This window comes from Pseudomyrmex gracilis, unplaced genomic scaffold, assembly GCF_002006095.1.
Source record: "Pseudomyrmex gracilis isolate BER0280 unplaced genomic scaffold, ASM200609v1 scaffold_88, whole genome shotgun sequence".
Classification (NCBI taxonomy): Eukaryota; Metazoa; Arthropoda; class Insecta; order Hymenoptera; family Formicidae; genus Pseudomyrmex; species Pseudomyrmex gracilis.
Window position 1 is genome coordinate 170,859 of NW_018020672.1, and position 22,131 is coordinate 192,989.

The 22,131-nt window shown below is 39.0% G+C and overlaps 1 protein-coding gene across 5 annotated transcripts in view; it reads right to left on the reverse strand.

Annotated features, from left to right (window-relative positions):
- Positions 1 to 22,131, reverse strand: part of LOC109855383 (A disintegrin and metalloproteinase with thrombospondin motifs 8-like) — a 45,560-nt gene that overhangs the window by 22,239 nt on the left and 1,190 nt on the right. For 3 of the 5 annotated variants that reach the window (XM_020429588.1, XM_020429592.1, XM_020429590.1), the window contains exon 2: positions 20,872 to 21,042. The gene's annotated coding sequence lies outside the window, so the exon portion shown is untranslated. Of the gene's footprint in view, positions 1 to 6,664; positions 6,715 to 20,871; positions 21,043 to 21,134; positions 21,676 to 22,131 lie in introns of those variants that run through there. The other 2 variants (XM_020429589.1, XM_020429591.1) reach the window with 2 other exon arrangements.

A 22,131-nucleotide genomic window follows, 5' to 3' on the forward strand; every position in this document is an offset into this window, starting at 1 on the left:
TTCTTGCCAATACTGGCCCGATATTGGCCCCGTCTTCTTGCCAATACTGGCCCGATATTGGCCCCGTCTTCTTGCCAATACTGGCCCGATATTGGTCCTGTCTTCTTGCCAATACTGGCCCAATATGAATGCCGAACACTGGTGAACAAACAGGCCAATATTGGGCTGTTATAAAATACAAAAATGGGACAATACTGGACCAATTGTCAATATCGAGTATCGGCTATAAAGGTTGGGCCATTGTTGGCCTAGTAGTATAACTGGAAGTCTGTCGGCAATTCCTACATAGATAGGTTTATAAATGTTAAACCGAGAATATATCTCGATTTTACTATCCTGTGAAGAAACATTATTCGACATATTTCGAACGACGTGTGCTTGAACTGAAATTTATGATGTTTGCTCTGTCGCGCGTTTTTTTTTTTTTTTTTTATTAAGACCATTCGGCGGCAGAATTGTTAATTTTATTACAGCGCGAATGTGTCATATTTTTTCATATTTACGAAGCGGATGAATACATAATAATACGCCGGATTAATCGACGATAGTTGTCCTGAGCGTTCAATGACTTTCCTTCGCGAGCAACAGGAAGTAATTGAAAAGTGCTTGCTTCCGGAACGCGAAATTACCAGTTGGACAACAGATCGAGTGTCGCGAGAGATTGCGCGCCTCTACAGAATGTATAATTATATGCATTAAAAAAAATAAATTTTTTAGCTGCAAAATTAGCTATAAAACAATTGCTTGAGAAACAATGTTCTTACGCGAGAAAACTTGCAGCGCGTTTGGTCGAGAGACAAGGGCGACACAGATTATCGTTAGCGAATCGTTGGATCGAGAGATGAAGAAAAAAAGGGAAGAAGCGCGAACCGGGATTCTATTATGCAAAGCAGAAAGATATTTCGAGAGAGAACGTACCGATGTCACGTCGGAATTAAATACAGATATTGTTAATTCGGTCTCGCGCGCTTCAAACGAGTGTCGAATAACAAATTTGAGTCTCGCGTGAGACACAAGTAACGTGCTTCAAGGCTACTGACGGAACTAAATTTTTTCACATCGGACACACACTTTTTATAACATACTCACAGCGAAAGGAAATCGTCGTCAAATCGGCATCGCGACAGTAAATTCGAGAAATGCAAGTTATCGTCTTTTCACGAGCTGTCTTTGAAAGAGAAGAAGTGAAACAATTTTAAGATTCTGCTTTCACAGCGTTCAAATCTACAACGAAATTCTGTCTGTGCGGCAATAATTTTGTGAGGAAAGGGTGGTCGATTCAAAGTCGCATTTGATCAAAAGAATCGAACGAAACGATTGTTGATCGTCGTTGAGACCGACGAATATAGCTAAGAAATTAATCGTCCGTATGGATCGACAAAAGTTGTAATGAATAATTATATTAAAATTCGCTCGTAATTATATATTTACGATATCTCAAGATTAATAACTGCTCTTTCTTTTATTAATAATAATCATTATTATGGGAATATAATATGTAATTATATGTTGTGACTTGCGAATGGCAGCGTGCAATATATAGTTCAGTCGCGGTGTTAATGTGTGTTCAGCAAACTTTCTCTTATGGTCTGAACGAGATGACAGTGCCACAAATGCGGCATTTAGAATACACAGTTGTTCTCAAGAACGCTCACAGCCGTGAGGCGCGATATCTTTTCTCTCTCTCTCTCTCATTCCTTTTTTTTTTTTGATACGCGATAATTTAAAATACCCACTTCGTCTATTCGCACAGTTTCCGGCTTATTGACAAAAAAATGTGATTTCTTTGTAGAGCGTGTTAAACACAATTAAACACGGCATCACGGTGCCTGCCACATTGGACAAATAGCAAACGGTCGTGACTAATCAAAAAATCTCGGCCGATATGTGTGGAAGGTCTTTTTATCTTTATTTACATTAATTAATAGAAAGGAAATAGAAAGAAATAGTTAAGGTTTGAGTTTCTATAAAAAAAAAGCTTACGGAAATGCTTGAGGAAATAATATCGCTGAATGTGTTGATGTATTTTCTTTCATCACATTGGAACGTATATCGCGTAACAAGTCATTATGCGTGCTCAAGAAACGTTGTTCGATGTTTAACTAACACGTATATATTTCTTCGAGCTAGGCTGTCCGGTTTCATCTCTTCCGGTCTAGCGACGAAAAAAATAGAGGCAAACACTTAAACGGAACGCGTATCGTGACAAGACTGTCTGTCAACGCAGTAGGTAGCGTGTACGTATATCTATACGTATTCATGTACGTTGCGGTCCGTGGCTGTACATGTAAGCAAGTTCATAACCGTGAAACTCGACAGAAACAAATTGAATCTTATTTTCTGACTCGTTTTTATGTCCCTGTTTTTTTATGGCTTTATCCAATTTATATCTGGCTGATGGCGAAGAGCGATTTTGGACTCACATGGACGAAGTGACAAACTATACGTGTTATTCTTAACAAATGAGGTAAACCTACAACGTCATTTTTTACGTTTGTGTTTTATATTTCAAGTAAACAACTATTAGATTTTATCTTATTGGGAAGTTAAAGACGATGTTATATTTAAGAGTTTCTTATCTCACACGTTTCATCGGATGAGGACCGATATCAGGATGTTTTTCTGTTTTTTTCTCCGCGTCTCAGGGACACACGTCCGCAACACTGAAATCGCCTTCCTTCCCGCACGTTTCATTGCACGCGTTGTGTATAAGACGTAGCCATTATGGGAACCACTCCGCCTTGATGCATTTTTCAGGTCCGGCCTGGCTGACGGTCGCAGCTCAAGGAGTCCGGAAATCGGTCTTATGAGAATCACGAGTGCGCGCCGTTCCCTCGAGAGAAAGAGAGAAAGAGAGAAAATCGAGGTCCTGTTTGTCGCGTTTGGTCTTTCTTGAATATCATATTTGTAGGAAATGCGTTTCAAGCGAGAATTAATGAGATATGCGCGAGGAACGCGAACTACGGTTGAAATTTCCTTTTACCTCGTTTCGTGTGAAAGTCCGAGGTTTTCCGATTTTTCCACGCATACGGTGCGTATAAATGAGTTCTCTATGAACGAAATATTAATTCATATATTTACTGAGGATACTAATAATTTTAAAATAAATCTATATAAAAAAATTTTATTTTATTGGAAAGTTCATATTTTGTGTCTGTCACGTATATAAACTAAGTATATTTATAGAAAGAATTAAAAAAATTATAAATTATACTTAAATTTTACAAATATATAGAACATAAATATTGCAAAATATAAATATATGTATATTTTTATTTATATTATAGATTTTTAAAAGAATTTTAATTGAAATAAAAATATACATATATAATTTATAATTTGCAATATTTATTTTCTATATATTTGTAAAATTTAAGTATAATTTATAATTTTTTAAATTCTTTCTATAAATATTCTTAGCTTATATACGCGAGAGACGTACAATATGAACTTTCCAATAAAATAAAATAAAAATTCCAATCCTTTATCTCTCTCGATAAGTGTCCAACGTTCCGAGACATCGCAGACGCACACACGCGTTGAAATCTCCAACTTCGCCTCGCGTGGAAATTTCAACGAGCGGCCGCGTACGCGTGTCGTAAGTATGAACTTCAGCGGAAATTTCAACGAGCGTAAAACAGCACTGTACACGTATAACAGTGAATTTTTACATTCGTGGGGATTCGATAGTCACGAACTCGAATATATTATCGCGTTAAAGGATTATTTTGCATCGGCGACATTTTAAAAAGACGATTCATAAAATTCTTATCTAAAATCGAAAATCGTGCGTGTCGCGTAATGACGTATGTATCGTTTTGCACCGGAACAATCAAATAGCTCCCCTTCTTTGAATGTCACAAAACCGGTATAATACAACTCGCGACTTTTGAAATTCTCGCACGCACAAGATCATGATCGAGATATATAAAACGTTGTTTTGTAGTTAAGTCAGAATTTTTTTTCTAACCCCATACGTATTTCGTTATCTATATACAAGCAAAATTATTATCGTTTAATTCCCTTATAAATAATCATGTGGCGATTCTCCGTCCAAAACATCACGCAAATTTCCAATTAAATTATATTTAAAACAAAATATTGCGTCATCGTGTTATCTTTATATTCGTTATTTGTCAAAAAGCGCTAATGGCGTATTAATTAATCATATGCAGCGACAATAAATCTTAGTAACAAAGATAATAACCTTTTAAAACGTTTTTAATTTATCGGAACACGTGTAAATAATTTTTATTTTCAAATCTCACGACAATCTACGCGCTGTATGTTTTTTAAATTCTCTCGAATGAAAAAAAAATTACTGTATGTAACTGTTTTGTTGTAATTCAAATACAGATAAATTCGTTAAATTTTCCATTGAACGATTTGCGAGTCAATGAATACATCATTGTAGCTGATGCCACTGAAATTTGCAAATCTCATTAAAACCGGTTTGCAGATATATCCTCTATATGTCCTCGGAGATGGGGAAAAGAAAGGCTTGTATTTCGATGATGGAAATGCGGTGACTAAACATCCAATTTTGCCGGTTTTATTACTGACAAAACGACGGTATATACCAACGGGTATATATTATAATCGGACAAACGGGTCGGACTAGATTCTGCGAAAAAGATACGCGCAAAAAATACACCAAAGACAATAACTGCAGTCACCGACCGCGATCTTGAAAAGTCACGTCGCGCGTTTCATTCACATGCAGAACTTCTATCCGTTTCTTGCATCGCGCGGAAAAAAACTACCTGAGTCTGTTATTACAGTCGGGCAAAGAGAGAGAGAAAGAGAGAGAGAGACAAACATTCTTTGAGGTTAAAATCAGCTATTAATTGCAACAAAAAAGATTTGCTTTTCTGAATGGGCATCGAACTATCTGACAACAAATAGAACTCACAAAAACATATGTTGATTATCATATTGTTTCATTTTTTCTTTCAATATAACGTGCTGTGGACCAGTTGTGCTTCGCGGGAAAGTAGGAGGTACAATCGAACCTCCCAAAACGTATACAAATCCACTCTCAAAACGTATATTTTCTCCTTCTTGCTTTTCCCACCACTAAGTATGATTACAACCGAAACTGCGCTAGTGGGAGATGAATTTATACCAAGTAAGTCTTTGCGCACGCGTGAGTTAAAGAGTGAGGAAATAGGGGAAGTACACGTTTTGGGTCGGTCCCGACTGTATACGTTTTGGGAGGTTCGACTGTATATAGAATTCACAGTGCAGCCACACCTGATTATTTTGTTTACACGCGAAGCAAAGCGACACAAAATACGCAATTTCTTTTTCTTCTCGTAATTTTACGACACAATAAAGACTGCAAATAAAATATACGAGAGATAAAGAATAATAGCAAATCGAACTGCGTACTTGTACGCACATTCATATAGGTTGTCGTTATATAAGACGTGTAGGTTATTGCGGATTTCGTAGGTCTCGACAAAGCTTTCTCTTTAATGAAATAAACGACTATATATATGTATACACACATATATATGTATGTGAATACACACGTACATATATATGTATGTGTATATATATATAGTCGTTTACATAAGAAATGCTGTGCGTTTATGACATTTAGAAATTGTGAACACGGAACACGGTTTGCTGCACAAATATTTTATAACACTGTCTTGAGAAAAATATTTGCTCTCCGCGGTTAATTTTTAAGAACCGTATATTTTACACGGCACGCCGTTCTCGTCGCGTAATTAACTCTGGATCTGTCGCAATATCGTATGAATTTTTAATACGCCTATGTTTTTTGCACGCACGTTGATCATGAGAGTTCCATTGTTCCACTTCACTCGCGCGACCAAAAAAAAAAAAACTCGATTACAGTGTTATCCACAGGCGAACAAAACAATCAGTCAGTCGACGATGACAATTATTGGCACAACGCCCGAACGCAACGCTTTCGAAACGTTTTTTCTGTTCGTTTGATAATTCCGTGGGTTTTTTTATTTTTTTATTTATCGAGATTCCGTATTAAACTCTGTATTAAAAACAACCAAGCTGATTGCCTTGAAACGCGCGGTTCGATCGGTGACACTGAGGAGAAGTAGGTATATGCAAATCACGATTCCTCACATCTGTTTGCCGTACGGAGATGCGCGAGAGAACACCGCTAGGGTACAAATTCAAACAGATATAATCGGTTTCATATCGACGAATCCACGACATATACCTGAAAAAATTATCGGGGAATTGTTAATATTTATTGTTGCCGATTGTATATATATACGAGACGGGGGGACCCCCGTTCTATGTATCCCAGACCTACCGCACCTAACTTTCACGTGCGGATTTTATTTCACCGCTTAAAATTGTATTTCGCGATATCGATGCTAATTTGCGCGCAATTTTTTAATTGTAACAAGCGGCGAGACTGTAGCAACACGTCCAAAATAACGTATAACCGGCTGCTGATTTAAACGCTTTTTTGCGCATTAATTTGCAAATATATGAATGTTATCGCACAATCGCGTAGAACATAATACGCGGTACTAGCGAAATTAACATTAACAAGCTCATCTGGAGATACATGTGTGATAATGTGAAATCGTCGGAATGATAAATGAGAATAATACATCGGCGCGTGTGTAACATGTAGAGTAATGAGACACGCAAAGAGACTCACGTGATTGACAGCGCGCTCGCTCAGGATAGAGTCCGGGATTTATCCGAGTCGGATTGACAGACATGAAGAAGACTATTGCGAACTGACAGGCTTGTAACTTCATATTTATACCGTGTGTGTATGGCTATATTTTGTGAAACACGTGATCTCTCCAAAACGTCGTCACCCGTCGCGAACGGCAATTATTTCCCGGACACCGAATGATGAAGATTCGAGAAATGATATAGTATTTGTGGAAAAGGTGCGTATCTGACTCCCCCACACGCATGTAAACTGGTTCTACCCGTTTGTGCACTTTCAAACCACAATAAAGAGCGATTTGCATTTCTTCTCATCGCGTCGATTGCTCCTAACCACACAATAGATGAATTCTCAAGTCCGCCGATCGACGACAGGTTTTCATTGTGTTCCACGAATTCTCCAGTAATATTCCAAATAAAAGAATTTCTTAAGCGCGCGAGTGTATTGTTTTTTTTTTTTTTTTTTTTCATTATTATTCCTTCGTTCGAAAATGTGTTCTGAATTAATTATCGAAGAAAGGAAAAATACACGGGAAAAAAGAAGAAGAAACAAAACTTGTTTCTGCAACGGAGAAATTATTTAAATATCCGCCATTTTTCTTACGCCTTAATTAGTCACGGGTATGCAGCTATGGAGAGCGAGAATTGCTATCAAGAATTCTGCTACGAGATTTGAGTTTTGTAATTTCGAATTATCATTCGATACGAATCTCGCGAGAGGCTATAAAATGTTTCATTTTTTTTGCGAACTTTATGCGGAATAATTATCTATCCAAAATTATCCAGTATGTTGTTTTTTATATCTTATCTCGCGCGCGGAGTCCATTACTACTGTATATACGCGTAATATCTCGGCGGGCACAGTTCGCGTGGACATTCCGTGTTTGCGTAGTCGAGGTCAATAAATGATTTTTTTCCCACGATATAATTCCACACGCAAAGAGTAGCGTAAGAATAAAAATTAACGTATCTAGCGAATATGTTAGCGCGCGCGAATAAAATGAATGGCGACGGAAACGCGCGCGCGAAATAATCGAATAATCGAGAGACGCGAAAGTAGGTACAGCACGTTTGAGACAAGTCAATTTACCGCGTTCGGAGTTAATTTTGCGACGCGCAATCGCACCTTTCAACGATTCATCGCGAATAATTATATTTCAATCTCGCGCGATTAGTTATACCGCAAATGTTGCTGTCAATAATGTTATTACAATGCGCGCGCGCTTCTCGGAAGAAGAACTCGATACAACCGGGAGCCGCGTGCGTGTCTGACGAACTGTACAAGACGGTGAGAGTGTAAAACTACTTTGTGCAAGAGGTAAGTAACCTTTTGCACTGCGCGATAATCGGGTGGCTTCAGAGAAATTTCAATTGCGCAAGGGATGTTCAACGAAGAGTCTCCTCTTCGTCTCACCTTCTCGGCGGGAGATGCGCGCGCGCGCAGGAGCAATCGCACACCCGCAATCGCCACGCCGTTATGCAAGGTGCAACGATGCAAAAGTCACTCATGCGGGACCTATCTATGCAAGGACACTCTTGGAAGCCGCGAGTTTTCAGCTCGGCTGCAAGCGGTCGCAATCGCAACGTTGTTTGTGCAACGATTAAAAGAACTCGACAATAGAGAAACAGATATGCGGCCAATTAGTTCACGCGTTCTCGCACACACGGAATCGATCGACGTCATGTCGGGTTTGAGTCCGCTTTTATAATATCCCACGCTATTAATAGCATTTTCTAACACCGAATCAGTGGAAGAGTGTGTGTTCTCTTTACCTAAATGTTGTTTATCAAGAAATCAATAGTTGATTACATATATATATATATATATAGGCAAGAATTAATAAATTACAAATTCAAGTGAGGCTTCTGAGATGAGGAAAGGTAAATATTTTTGGAGAGTTTCTAGAGGAGCTCTCTGATTGGAGCACTTCTCGACGAGATATTCGTTATTCAATGACTTGAACGCCACTTTTGGTCACTTGTCATTTGTCGTTTTTACAAATAAGAAGAAGAAAATCGCGTGTCATCGTCTTCGTTAACGCGTTTCGGTCCTCTAATTGACACCTGCTTTATGGATCACCGTCATCGCGACGCCTCAACCTTGACCCGTATTAAACTAGACCGATCCCTCAAAGTAGGCGAGTTAAAGTATACGTGCGCATATTTCGCAACGCCACATATCCAACACCAATTTCACTTCGACCGTGACTCGAGTCGGAAAGTGGCGTGGCCTCACGCGCCACACGTCTCGTTCTTTTCACGTACACCGACGCAAAATGTGTATCGCTTTTTTTTCTAATTCTTTAACGCACAGCGTTCGCGTACATGAACACTACCTAGACACTAATTCGTTCTTTTTTTGTTCTTTTTTCAACTTGATTGAGAAAACACTCGAGAGAAGAAACACGACACTGACAATAAGATACTTTTCGCGGTGACCACGAGCGCGCGTTACACAGAAACACATTTTTTTGTTAATTAACACGTCTCATCCGGATGATTATGAAACGCACTGTCCGCCTGAAGTGGCAATATAATATAGCGACTGTTTTTAATCTCGTCAGTCAGCAGATTGCAATTAGAATGGTGGTGCGAAACACTCAAGATGTGTGTACATATATCTAATGTTGACTCAGAGACACCGAGTATCACCGGGTTGTACTTGAGCCGGGTACTATCGCGATGTAAATTGGCTGGATTGAAAAATGAAGTCGTTACACGTTATGGAGATTAGATGATGAAAAATAAACGGTCGATGGGAAGTGATTATAACAGAGAGAACGAATTCTTTTCGCCTCGATTCTCTCGACATTTTTTGAAACGTCGAGAGAATTATCGATCGACCAAACGTTTCTTCCGTCCGACCAAAGCAGAGAAAAACGGGAAAAAGAAACTGAATGTTATTACGTGAATCAAATATGTTGCGTTATCTTTTCGTGCAAGTATACGTAAAATATGCGCATTCGGCAGGCACGCGATCGTCAAATTGAACACGCCCAAATATTTCCGCCTGACATTCTCTCATTCAGTTTTTCTGTACAACACACACGCGTCCATAAATCCGAGCGAGAAGCCGCGCGCGTATTTGCATAAATAAATTTTAATTTCCCAGCGCGGCTAAACTTACATTTTTCGACGAAATCGCGTCATTACTACTCGTCGATCGATAAGCTATATATATATATAAAACAAAAAACGACATTTCGCCAGATCCATCGGTTGCTGTTCACTTTTAGCATTTTTTTCGTCGGTTTTCTGCGCGTAATAATAATACTACCTAATTACGACTGTTATACGACTCTGGACTCAACACCACGAATCTCTTTTCAGTCGAGAGATGCAGCGGCTCTCAATCTTGATCCTACTCAAACACAGTGTGTTCACAGTTTTGACTTCCTTACAGCATGCTGTAAAGCGGTGGAAGAAAGCCAAAACTGTGAACACTGCACCGTGAACATCCACTCGCGTTATGAAACGATAATATGTACATATCTGTGACAGACAATAATGTGCGGGTACAAAATACTCATAAATCAATACACGTTTATTACATATCACAGATATAAAAAAAATTGCGTGAAAAAACCCTTCTACACGCGCGAATACAGTAACGTCGAGAGAGAAAATTAATGACAGCTTAGAATGTTTCATTCAAAATCGTGCCTTCTGATGACGGAGTCACGGCGAAATTCCTAAGCAGTTACGATAGTTGTTTGAAATTTCTACGTAAATAAATTTTCTTTAGTTTGCTTGCGAATTGCCGAGTTCTTTCTTTATTGTGATATTCTTTCAAACGTCGGGAAAAAAAACATGGAAATATTTTTTATTATTATATTCGTGTATGATGTTCTTACAATTTTTTTTTCTCTTTTTCTTTCTCTCTTCTTTGATTGTTTTGATATTCCGTATAAATTTAACTCCGCACACCCACACATTTTATAATACAAGCACACCGTGTATATTTTAACGAATCACGCGCGAGACGTGAGATGCACAGAAATGAAGAACGTGGGTCGTCGTTGTCGAATTGTGTCGAGGATCTAAGATACGTATCTCTTCTTTCGAGTCTTCTTATGGAAGACTTAAAAATCGTGCTCGAGTGCGTGAGTCGATGCATACAAAAAAAAGAAAACACGCACAAAATTTCGACGGACAAGTGCAAAAATAAACTTCCACGATCTTACGTGATACATTTTTGCGATTTAAAAATTCAAATTATTTGCTTTAGAATAATAATCATCAAATTTCAAACAAAAAAGCTCAGATGTACTTTTTCATGAAAAAAAAAATTTTTGTATATCTCAAACAACTCGAAAGCGAAGAATTTTGAATTGCTGAATCTATTTTTCTCTGTCTACTCGTTATTATTATAATACACAGCCGGGGGAATAAGAATCGTGACATAAAAACTGATACGGCAATTTTCAAACGCGTGACTCGAGAGCAAAAACCGTTTCTTTCCGTACAGAAAATAGCCGGTCATTCAAGTTCCAGTTGCAAGTGCTGCCCTTACCTTTAAATGTAACTGACGCTATAACAGCAATATTAGTAGTAATGATAGACTCTGTCTGTGCGTAAAAATAATAATCACCGTAAGAACGCCTGTATATCGTTTTTTCCTTGAATCTCGTGCCTTTTAAATCCTCGCCTCGGATTTAGGTCAAAGTTATACGCGCATCGTATATACCTATACGTCACATAAATAAATAGTGTGCATTCTCGCGATTGAGGATTATTAATGTCGAATTCTGACTGATACGCGTTATAGTTCTTATATTACCGAGAAAATAAAATTTGCGAATCTCTGCCAATTTCGATCGCCACACCTTGCGAATCGTAATCTTCTCTAATAAATTATCGCGCTTCAAACTGACGGTAATACGACGATGACTAACACATACACACACACACACACAGATACAAAAAATACATTAATCTTCTTGTAATCAAGTCTAATCTCAATTTTATTTAAATCCAGGTATCTCACAGAAAGTTTTTCAAATTTATTACGGTAATACAACGATGTGTAAAATAACGGGCCGAAAAATATGTTAAACTTTGTGCGATGTTTATTTAGTCTTGATTTTATATTCAAATCTCGTTTAATTCAGTTTTCAATTCATCGCGAAATATCTTTCTGATTCGTTTTTATTTTTCAGATGAAGTCTTTCTTAACTGTGCTTTGTATACCGACGATAAATCAATTTTTTTATAGACTGTTTTTTAAATATAACACATATGGGACGATATCGTGTAAAAATAGCAAAATATATATGTGAGACGAAATTATTTACGTGCAAGAAACACATGACCTCACAACAAGTGAAGTTTTTCGCGCGCGATTGAACGGTAACACTCGAACGATATCTCCGTGTGTTATAATCTGTGACCTTTAAACTCCGTAAACTTCAATAAAATCGCATATAGTACGTAAATCTCGAAATGCAGAAAATTACACGGCGCGATTGTTCCCTTCGCTGTGTAACATATTGATAATTTCTCGTAATCGAGGACACGTTATACGTATCAAGGTGCAATGAATCAATCATTTGTCACACGCAACTTTACAATTCGCGTCTCGATATTAACAGGACAAATTAACACTCTCGCTCTAACGGATCGCGACCGCTTATTTCTGCATTGCGAAAGTTCGCACATCATTAATGTAGATGTCACATGAGAGCACAATGTGTTTCGAGAAAAACAAAACAATATCTTATCGTAAAATATTATTTAAAAACAAAACAAACACTAAAACGTTATTGTTTTATTTGAGAGAAAGAAATAAATCTGTTAAATTATAATTTAAAAATTATCAAAAAAGAAAAAAAATATAAATTTTACTCAACCTGCAAATTCTTGATCTTTAAATTAAATTTTCCGTTAGAAAATGTATTATACTCGCGAGTCTATTTTAATTGTCATTAAATTCTAAGCGCGCTTTTTGACGGATTGCCAATTGTATTTAAAAACAGAACGCAATCAACGTTTGTGCAAGTTGTCGTGCGGTCATCGAATCGATTCAATTGTCTCTTTCTCTCTGTCAATACATAATATTATAGACAAGAAACGGGAATATAATTTATATAACATTGTTATTTAAATGTTACACAATCATTTCTATCTACTAATCTTGCCGCGCGGTTACACAATTTCTGCAGCAAAGTTGGCGCGGACAGAAAATTCTTCTTTTAAAGACAATAGTAATGAAAATCTTATTACTCCCAAAAAGAAAAAAGTCATTATCACGCAATCTCTTAATAACAGACGTTTACCGTTACACAGCCAATATATTCAGATTATGCTTCTCGACACACAGTTTCACGTGTTCACGAGATTTCTTTTGATCACTTTAATGACAGGTTTAAATTAATATATCTCGATTACATATCCTCTGATTCGTTTTTAACTAAAACTGCACAATTAATTAAGTAATTAATTCTAAACGTACAATATCTTTCGCTGCAGTCCTGAAAAAAAAACAATATGCATAAAAAGATGTCTGTTTAACTCGTCATTTTGTTGGCGAAGTCACGTTGTTTCCACGCGAAGGCAATAAAAAAAAAACTTACTTAACGATTCTCATTCGGTAGTCTCGAATTATCGCGAATACCGGAGTGACTCTCGTCTTCGCGCGCGTTTATAGCGTCCGAAGACACCTCGTCGAGAAGAGATTGCAAGTCTGGAACGGGTGCGTGTGACCTTGACACGCGTATTTTCCGACACTGAATATTTAAATACGAGTGACAGTCGCGAATATATCTGCGCCCGCCCGACGGAATGACCAACTTATCAGTATTCGAGTCACGCAACGGTAAAAATCACCAACTCAGGTGACGTCAAATAAACGCTCGTTTCACCTTCTCGCGTTGTAAGAACAGATGTAAGAAATTAAAAGAAAAAATCAAATTTCCACAATAAAATTGAACCTTTTTCTTCTTTTAAATTTTACTTGATTCATTGATAAAATTGTTTCGCTTCTTCTCACTTTTTATCCTTTCTCTTTCTCTCTTTCTCTCTATCTCTCTCAGCACTTTCGTTCCCGTTGATTTATTATCGATCCGCAATTGCGTCCCGAGGCGCAAACACGGTTGACGACATGTAAGTAATAATCTCAATGCGAACTGTCTCGGCTGCGCGGCGAAACGAGAATCTCGCGGAACGTGAACGACGAGAGAAAAAATTGTATTCTAGGTGCGCCTACCATTGTAAGCCGTTGCCGGCGCGCTGAGTTCTCGCATTTGATTACGAGAGAGAGACGACTCGAGAAGTGTATACACACAACCGCCACAAGAGAGCGAACGAACGGCCGATATTACGGAATGGAATGGAATGGAACGGAACGGAACGGAATATAAGCAGGAGCGGTGTTACAAAATAACAGCTTTCACCGTATCGGCGCTACGTCGAGATACACAAAGGAGCAAAACGACGTTCAAACGACGTTGACAACGACGTCGCAGGAGATGTCGTCGTTGCCGTCATCCTTGATCCGCGAATATGATTGTGCGCGGATCGATAACTGATACCGTCTATGTAACACCGCTGTTTTGTTAACGACTTTAAATCAGTGCGATTACTTGGTTTTACTCTTCCCGCAATGTGAAAATTGAAAAAGGGGGTGAGTTTTTCGCGAGTGAAACAAGAGCCAATATGTCGAAAAGAAAAGTGCAGAATTGTCAACGAACTTACACAAAAAAGAGGCGAAAAAAATGAGTAATAGCGGCGCCGTCAATGCAAATAGCTGTCAACAAAAATAAGACTGTCGAGAAAATTGATGTCCTCGCACAAAATAAACGCGAAATCAAGAATGCACGCATCGTGTCGCGACGCTTAGTCATCGCTATTATTTATTGATAACTTCGAGAAGAGTTGCGTGCCTCATTGAGAAAGCGTTCCGCGCGTAAAAAAAAAAAACAAACAAACACGCCAGTAGTCCGAGTCACGCACGAACGCGTCATGCGTTGTGTCGCGAAGAAATTTGCACCGCGCGCGCGCGCAAATTATGGATCTCCGTGATCTCGCGTTACATAAGAGAAAGAGAAACATATTCCCCGTTCGCTTGTTGCGGTCGCTGCTATAAAAAAAATATCGTCCGTCGAAAAGTCACGACGGATGCTCATCCAGCGAGATCCCGTTTCGCAGCTGTAATATCAGATATTCGCGATCGTAAATCTGTAATCGCAGGTGAGACGCGTTCTGCTCTTTCGAGCAGTCGACACCTACACGTTCACGTGGTGTTCCACGTGAGCGCAAGGAGCTCAATGCTACGGCGATTGAAAGTAAATTCTTTTTTTTTTTTGTATTGAGTGCCACTCGGGATATAATCATAAACCTATACTTCGATAATTACGTGCTTCGCACGTACTTCAGTAACATTTTTTCTTTGCAAATGCCTCGATAATATTTGTATAAATTAATTTACAATTAACGTTACGACAAGCTACTTGTCTGTAAAAACTATTAAAATGGTTCACAAAGGTCATCGTCGCATTTTTTTCACTCGCATCGAGCAACAACGCCGATTATTTAATATAAATGCGCACGTAATACGCCACGACATTTGCTAATTAAACGTCAACGCAGATTAATTAATCGATAATCGAACACAGCCCAAGTAATAGAATAGCTGCTTTTTTTTTTCTTGTCGTGCCGAAGGAGAAGTTTGCACCGTCGGTTCAATGCCCGTGATTCTTAAAAAAATACCTCGTCGCGCGCCGGCACGATTCTCATTTCCATGAAACAACGCCGAAGCGAGGCGAGAGTCCGCGATTCGACATTCGGTCTCTCGCGGGAAAGGACTTTCGAGAAAGAGACGTTCAAGAAATCCGCCGATTCACTTTTGCAATCGTCGAGCGTTGTACGGAATCGGGCACGGATCGCACCAGCTGATCCAGCTGTATTGCGGCCGGTCTACAAGCTCTGCTTACGAGTAATTTTCTACTCACCGGCAATTTTTGTTCTCTCTCTCTCTCTCCCTCTCAACCATCACCTACAACATCGCCTCCCTCGTTTACACGATGACTCGCGTTTAAATCCAGGGTCTCGGGCTTTCTGAATTGCAGATTCTTTCGAAACGAAAGTTCTCTCGGGAGTGGCCAGGATCACCGCAAGTGATCCTTGACAAAAGCCATCTGAGTCATAGCGTGTCTCAATTTTTATTTACAATTTTTACACACACACTACATCTATTTTTCTTCTTTGCCGGACAAAGAAAAATATTCTACAAGTCCGTCAGGTCACACAAGCGGAGTCAAGGCCACGATATGTTTCTCAGACATTCACATAGTTATTCAGTTTGCTCTAAGGATCTAGTTCTCTCTCATTATCGATGGAGGATTTCATAAAGGATCCCGCAGAAATATATAACAGCTATTAACCTGGATTTGCGAGGAAGATACCAGTGGTAAGAGAGCAGATTGCACCACGACCGTGTTCACAACCCTTTCGCGAGAGATGCGGGTGCGACGGAGTCGAGATTGCGCAATTGAAGACTGATGAGGCAACTGTACTCGCGAGTAGTTAAAACGGCGATTTCAATTTGCGATATATCAAACAAGAGACGCGTAGGTACATGTACTTATTAGTTTCTCTCTCTCTCTCTTTCTCTTGCAGTTATAAACGCAGATCTCCCGTAAATATGAATAGGCGAGGTGTTACATGATAATTGGTTGCGTTTTCAAGGTTTCATGCGTTATATTGGAATAGAATATTTATGATAGCGATTTATGATTTAATTTGTTTACAATGACAGTCATTACGGATTCGAGGCATACTTTATTCATGCGTCCGATGCATCTAATAAATTGCGTTAACGCCACACGCGGTTTTAATAACACGGTCGTCACTCAGAAGCACACGCCGCATCGTGTATATTTTTCATATTTCTTCTTTGTCGTTTATTTTTTTCCATCGCAGTTTTATCCTCGAAGATCTCGCTAAACAAATGTTTAATCTGAGCGCGGCGCGTGTAACGCGTGTTTCTCTTTAAATCCGCACGCAAACAGTTGTTTCTCCGTTACGTAATTATACATTTAATTACGTAACCTTGAAAATATCCTATGTTAAAAGAAAATGCGAAGAAATATATAATTTTACTTTTCGTGATGCAAGCGATATATATATATATATATATATATTTTTTTTAATGTTGCCGCATGTGGAGCAGGCGTTGCAATAATATAACGAAATAGGAAACACAAAAAATCGAGGAATTACGCGCCTCAATCAGAACCGTAAAAATGGAGACGGCACGAACGTAACCTTTTGCCAGAGTGGACTTATTACCCAACAACGATTGTGTCGAGAATGTCCTTTACGTGCTCGACGTTCGGGGAATTGTAGACTGTCGGAGGTATTATAACCACAACCCGGACGTAACGTTCATTTATCATACGTACGTATCTTTATTATCACATTATCAACGGATTATGTGCGTGTGAATTTTTTTTTTTTTTTTCTATTGACACGACGGCGTCTCGTGTGTGAGAGACGTCGAGTGACAGACGACAAATCGCAATCGCTCGTAACAAAACGAATGGTAAAACAAAAAAAAAAAAATTTTCCGCTGCAACGTTTTCTGCAATTCGCTTTAAGCCGCGTTTGTTTCAAAACTCGCAGCGCGATGTTTTTGCGATATCACTTTCGACCGAAATCAAATCATCAGTCTCTTCCTTTTCTTTCTACTCTATGTGCGAAATAGAAACTCGCAGATCGAGAGATATCTAATATATGTAATACACTCTGTTAATTCGAGTGACTCGAGTAAGCATAAAAAAAAAAATTTGTAAGTATAAAAACAACAAAAACCCTGGCGTAACAACGTTTTCAAAGAGTTAATTTAAAAAAACCGGAGCTGTGTACATTTTCGCGAACGCGTCCTACTTTGTGCGCATACGTGAACTATTCACCGAGAATACTTATCGAAACGTCGCTTTTCTCCCCGGTGTGAAAGTATCGCCCCCTCCCCTTCGCTGATAGAGACCGAAGAACGGCACGAGACTGTGCGAATATAAACGTATCAAAACACGGGATTTAAAGTTGTAAGTTCTGTAATAATAAAAATCTCTTTGCGAGGAGTCGCGATCGAGGAAATAGCGCGCCGTCGAGCGGAAGGAAACTCCACGGTTGAATATTTCCGCGCAATTAGCAACAGCTTTGCCCGCACGTGAAAGCGGCGGTAAATTAAATCAGCCGTTAGAGTGCGAAAGAAACGGAAAGCAAACTCGGCTCCCGGTGTATTTACGTATGTACGACGCTACACACACGCGGTGTCTCGACTATATTAACTTTTATAATTGCACGATGTTATGCAAAAGTGAGTTAACGCGCGTTGGTAAACGCAGGATCGTATATATTCTCCGAGTGAATTGAAACCTGCTCGGGAGAGAGAGATGTGGTGTTTCAGTTCGTTCTTTTTAAGTAAAATTTTTACACAGTTCAATAAATACGCGCGCGCGCACGACAAAAAAGTGTCTGTAGAAATCGCGATATTTTTAAACGCGTACTACATACGCACGCGGACTTGCGCACGTTGGTTAACGATCAGTTTTCCTCTCTCGCTTCCTTTCTTTTAAATTTAGCGCACGGCGTTGTTTAATTCACTTTTGCGCACGTGAAATCGTTCAATTAAACGTATCCGTCTTTCACAAATAAAGGTAAAGATGCGATTACATAAGAAATACCTAATCAAGACAGGAGGAGAATAATGTCGCGTTTTATCGTCGATTCTACCGATTTTTTCGCGATTTTAATGGTCTCGAGATTAACCGGCCGCACACAATAACGAAATCCGGTGAGACAAGCTTCAAGATAACGTCGGATATATCGCCAGACGGTCATAAATAAAAGACAGGACAATAAAAAATACAAAAAAATACAAAAAAAAAAAAAAAAATCGGCGCAGAACACGCTGTACGCACGCGTGTAAAAAAAGTACATTTAGTTATAAAAGCACTTCGGACGCTATAAAGAAACCTCGTTTGTTCTTTCAACTTGTGTATTCGGGATGTGTTGATGGATTTTTTTCTCTCTCGTCAAGTATATATAATCGCGCGCGATTTCTTCCACTAATTTGTAGAAACACGACGCTTAATTGGAATGGATTAGCAATTCTCATGGGGTCACCACACAGAAGCGGCTCGCGCGCATGACGAAATAGACGTTCGTTCGATTATCACCGGTTTCGATTCGCGCATCGAACGGATATCGTGAATATTGAAAATTAAAGCTCTATTCTCTACTCTCTCTCTCTCTCTCTCTCTCTCTTTTGCATATTTGATCGTTACAGCATCGGTATACGATTAGCAATTGTTACTGGCGGCGTTATCGAATTGTGACATCTCGAGATTTAGAGATCGAAGACGCAGAACGTCTTATATAATCCGGACAAGGCGCGAGAGACACAACAATAAGTGACACACACACACACACAGAGACAGAGAAAGAAAGGGAGAGATTCCACTTCCTCGTGAAAAAAAAAAAGAAGTTTCCGACCGAAACACACACGCAACGTTTCTCGGGATGTGCGCGCTCTTTCGTCTCACCGCGAAACACCGTATAACTGGTGGGAAGAAACGAGAGTGATTAAAATCTCGCTTTCGACGCTCGTGCGCGTGCACAATCAGGTCTGAAGAACGGAAAAGACGCCGTGCTCTCCTTCTCTCGAAACGGGAGACCTGAATCGCTCGGGGCGCACGATTGTTTGACAAACAACTGTGTTTCCGTGCGACCGCCACGTGGAGAGGCACGTATTGTGTATGTGCACTGACAATAGAGTGTACAGATGAATTTTGACTTTTTGATGTGTCAGCGACGCCAAAAATCAAAACTCGATTATACACGTTATATCGCGTAAAGAAATCTCGATATGAACGAAACGCGGAAATTAGGAAGCAGTCGATTTACGTCGACATGCGTTACGTATTACAGTAGTATTTGTAACGAAAACAACAATGTTACGTGTCTTTCTTTCTCTTGTGTTTTTTTTTTTTTTTTTTTGTTTTTAATTATGTAAAACGCAAAACTCTCACTGTTTGTGAATAAGCGGAGGCGACAGGCGGCATTCTTTGCTGCATTCTTCATCGATAGTTTTGCAACAACGGTCGGTCGCGAGAAATGCTATCTGCAGATTTCTTTCGATTGATCGTAATTTCATGTGACTTTTAATTAGGCGTTTGTTCGGATTATCCGCGCGATATGTTACGTAAAAGCGTTGTGCCAGACATAGGCGTGTTCTGTATGAGCTATAGTACTCGACTTATTCGGGTATTATGTGTAGAAAGTGTGTAGCAGTCTTAATACCAAGGTGCTCGGATAATAATTCGAGTTTCGTAAAATAAAAATACACAAAAGTGTCTCTTATATATGTAGAAATTTCTCTTGCGTATGTATTGTGAAAATGTATACGCAAGTGCAATAAGCGGAAAAAAAAAATGTACATGGAAAGTCGCAAAATAGCGATATGTAAATCTCATCAAAATCACATTTCGAGATAAGAAACTCTTTTGCATGCCTGATGCCATCTTTTCTTTTTCTAAAACGATCTTTATATGTTATAAATAATATTCGCGGTTTGTTGTGTGGACAAGAATAATGTTTGCTAATTTATCAATCAGGTTTTCTCCGATATAAAATCACTTGTAGCTCAAAGACCGATAATTACAGCAATAAATAAAATTAAAAACAGAGCGAAAATAAGATTTCAGGGAAGTTGTTGAATATTTCTTCTTAGTTGCGAGTTTTATTCGAGATAATAAATTTGCATGATTTCTTTTCTCTACTCTGTAGATCTCTCTTTTTTTTCACATGATTTAAAATATAATTAGCGGACAGAATTATTTGAATACCTCGAATAACTCTCGACAAAAAAAAAATGGATTTGCGCTGCTTTGTATTTTACACCGATTAATATCAATCATCACTCGCGACAAGGTCATTTCGTTGAAAATTGTTGCAAAAAAAAAGATAATTCGCATATTTTACAAGATTCTCACACAAACATAAAGATTTCTTGTGTGTGTATAAAACATTTAACGCATTTTCTAGCGTACAGCGTTCTCTGCAAGTTTTTTGAATTGAAGACACACGTTTGAAAAGAAAGTCGAAGATTATATCCTGCGCCAAACAATCACGTCACGGACGTTTCGAATTACGAGTGCGCGGCGAAATGCACATGAGACTACTTACGTCATTTATTGTCGGTAGAAGTGGAGTCTCGTCGTTCGGATGCACGATCTGTCACGGTCCTCATGTTTCCATCGCTGCTGCCGACGAGATCTTCAGCATTATCACGGTGACGAACGGGTCTTGCTCGCTCGAGGTGTAAGTGTGTCTTCTTCGCGCGTACTCGATCTGATCCTGCGGCAAAGCAAGAGTAGAGCAGAGAGAGAAAAAGGAGAGAGAAAAAATAGAAAGGGAAAGAGCGGATGAGAGAGGATTCGATAAATCACCGTGTGCGTCTCTTCTTCCCGCGAATGTGACTTCCGGCAGCTGTTCACTCGCTTCCGCGTGATTCCGTGCGCGTCAATTTCCCGTACGATCACTTTGCACGCCAATACATTGTGAGAAGGTCAGGGGAGATTGGCTACTTTCGTGTAACGAGATTATGAAAACTGTTTTGCTTTTTGCGCGATCACGACTGTATTGAATGACGCGGAATTCGCACACGTTTCCGCAGAGAGGAGAATTTAAGTAAAAGATCCGAGACTGATCGGTCAAAGTGAATTTTAGAATTTATTTCAGACCGTCCGAGATGTAATTTTTTATTAGTCGATGAAATACGAACGTGAAGTGGGAAGAAATATACAAAAACAAAGTTACGAGCGCGCAGATGTTTTTACGTTTTTGTAAATCGAAAACATCTTCCGACGCGAGAGGAAGGAATGCGGGAGAATCATGAAAAATTCGTGTTTTTATCCACATCTGTCGGTCGACATAAAATAAGAATAAACACAAAACTCGATTAAATGAAAAAGAGAGGAACGGTTGTTAAAAAAAAAAAAAAAAAAAAAAAACTTGTCCTCCCAGTTACGCAAAGACGCGCGCGACGCGACGACGCGGCGGACGACAGTCAGAAATAAAAGTCAAGCGCCTTTTACGCCGAAAAGCGGAGCTCCGTGTTTGTTCCTCCCCGTATCGTTTATGCGCACGCGCACGCGGTGTTGGCCATTTAGTCGCGTGTCTTGGAATAATTTTGGATCAAAAGTTTAATCCGAGAAACAAAGTTAGCATTTATAAAAAAAACAAAAATAAGTAACAACATGTCATGTAAACAAAAAGACATTGACATTGTCAGTTATTTATATTTTGGTATACAGAGACGCTGAGTTTGCGCAATTTCAAATGAATTTGTATCTATCGGTTTCGTGTGTATAGTTTGTTCTTTAAAAAATCTGGATATATTGTACAATATTTTACAGATAGTAAATTTATTTATCAATTTTTATA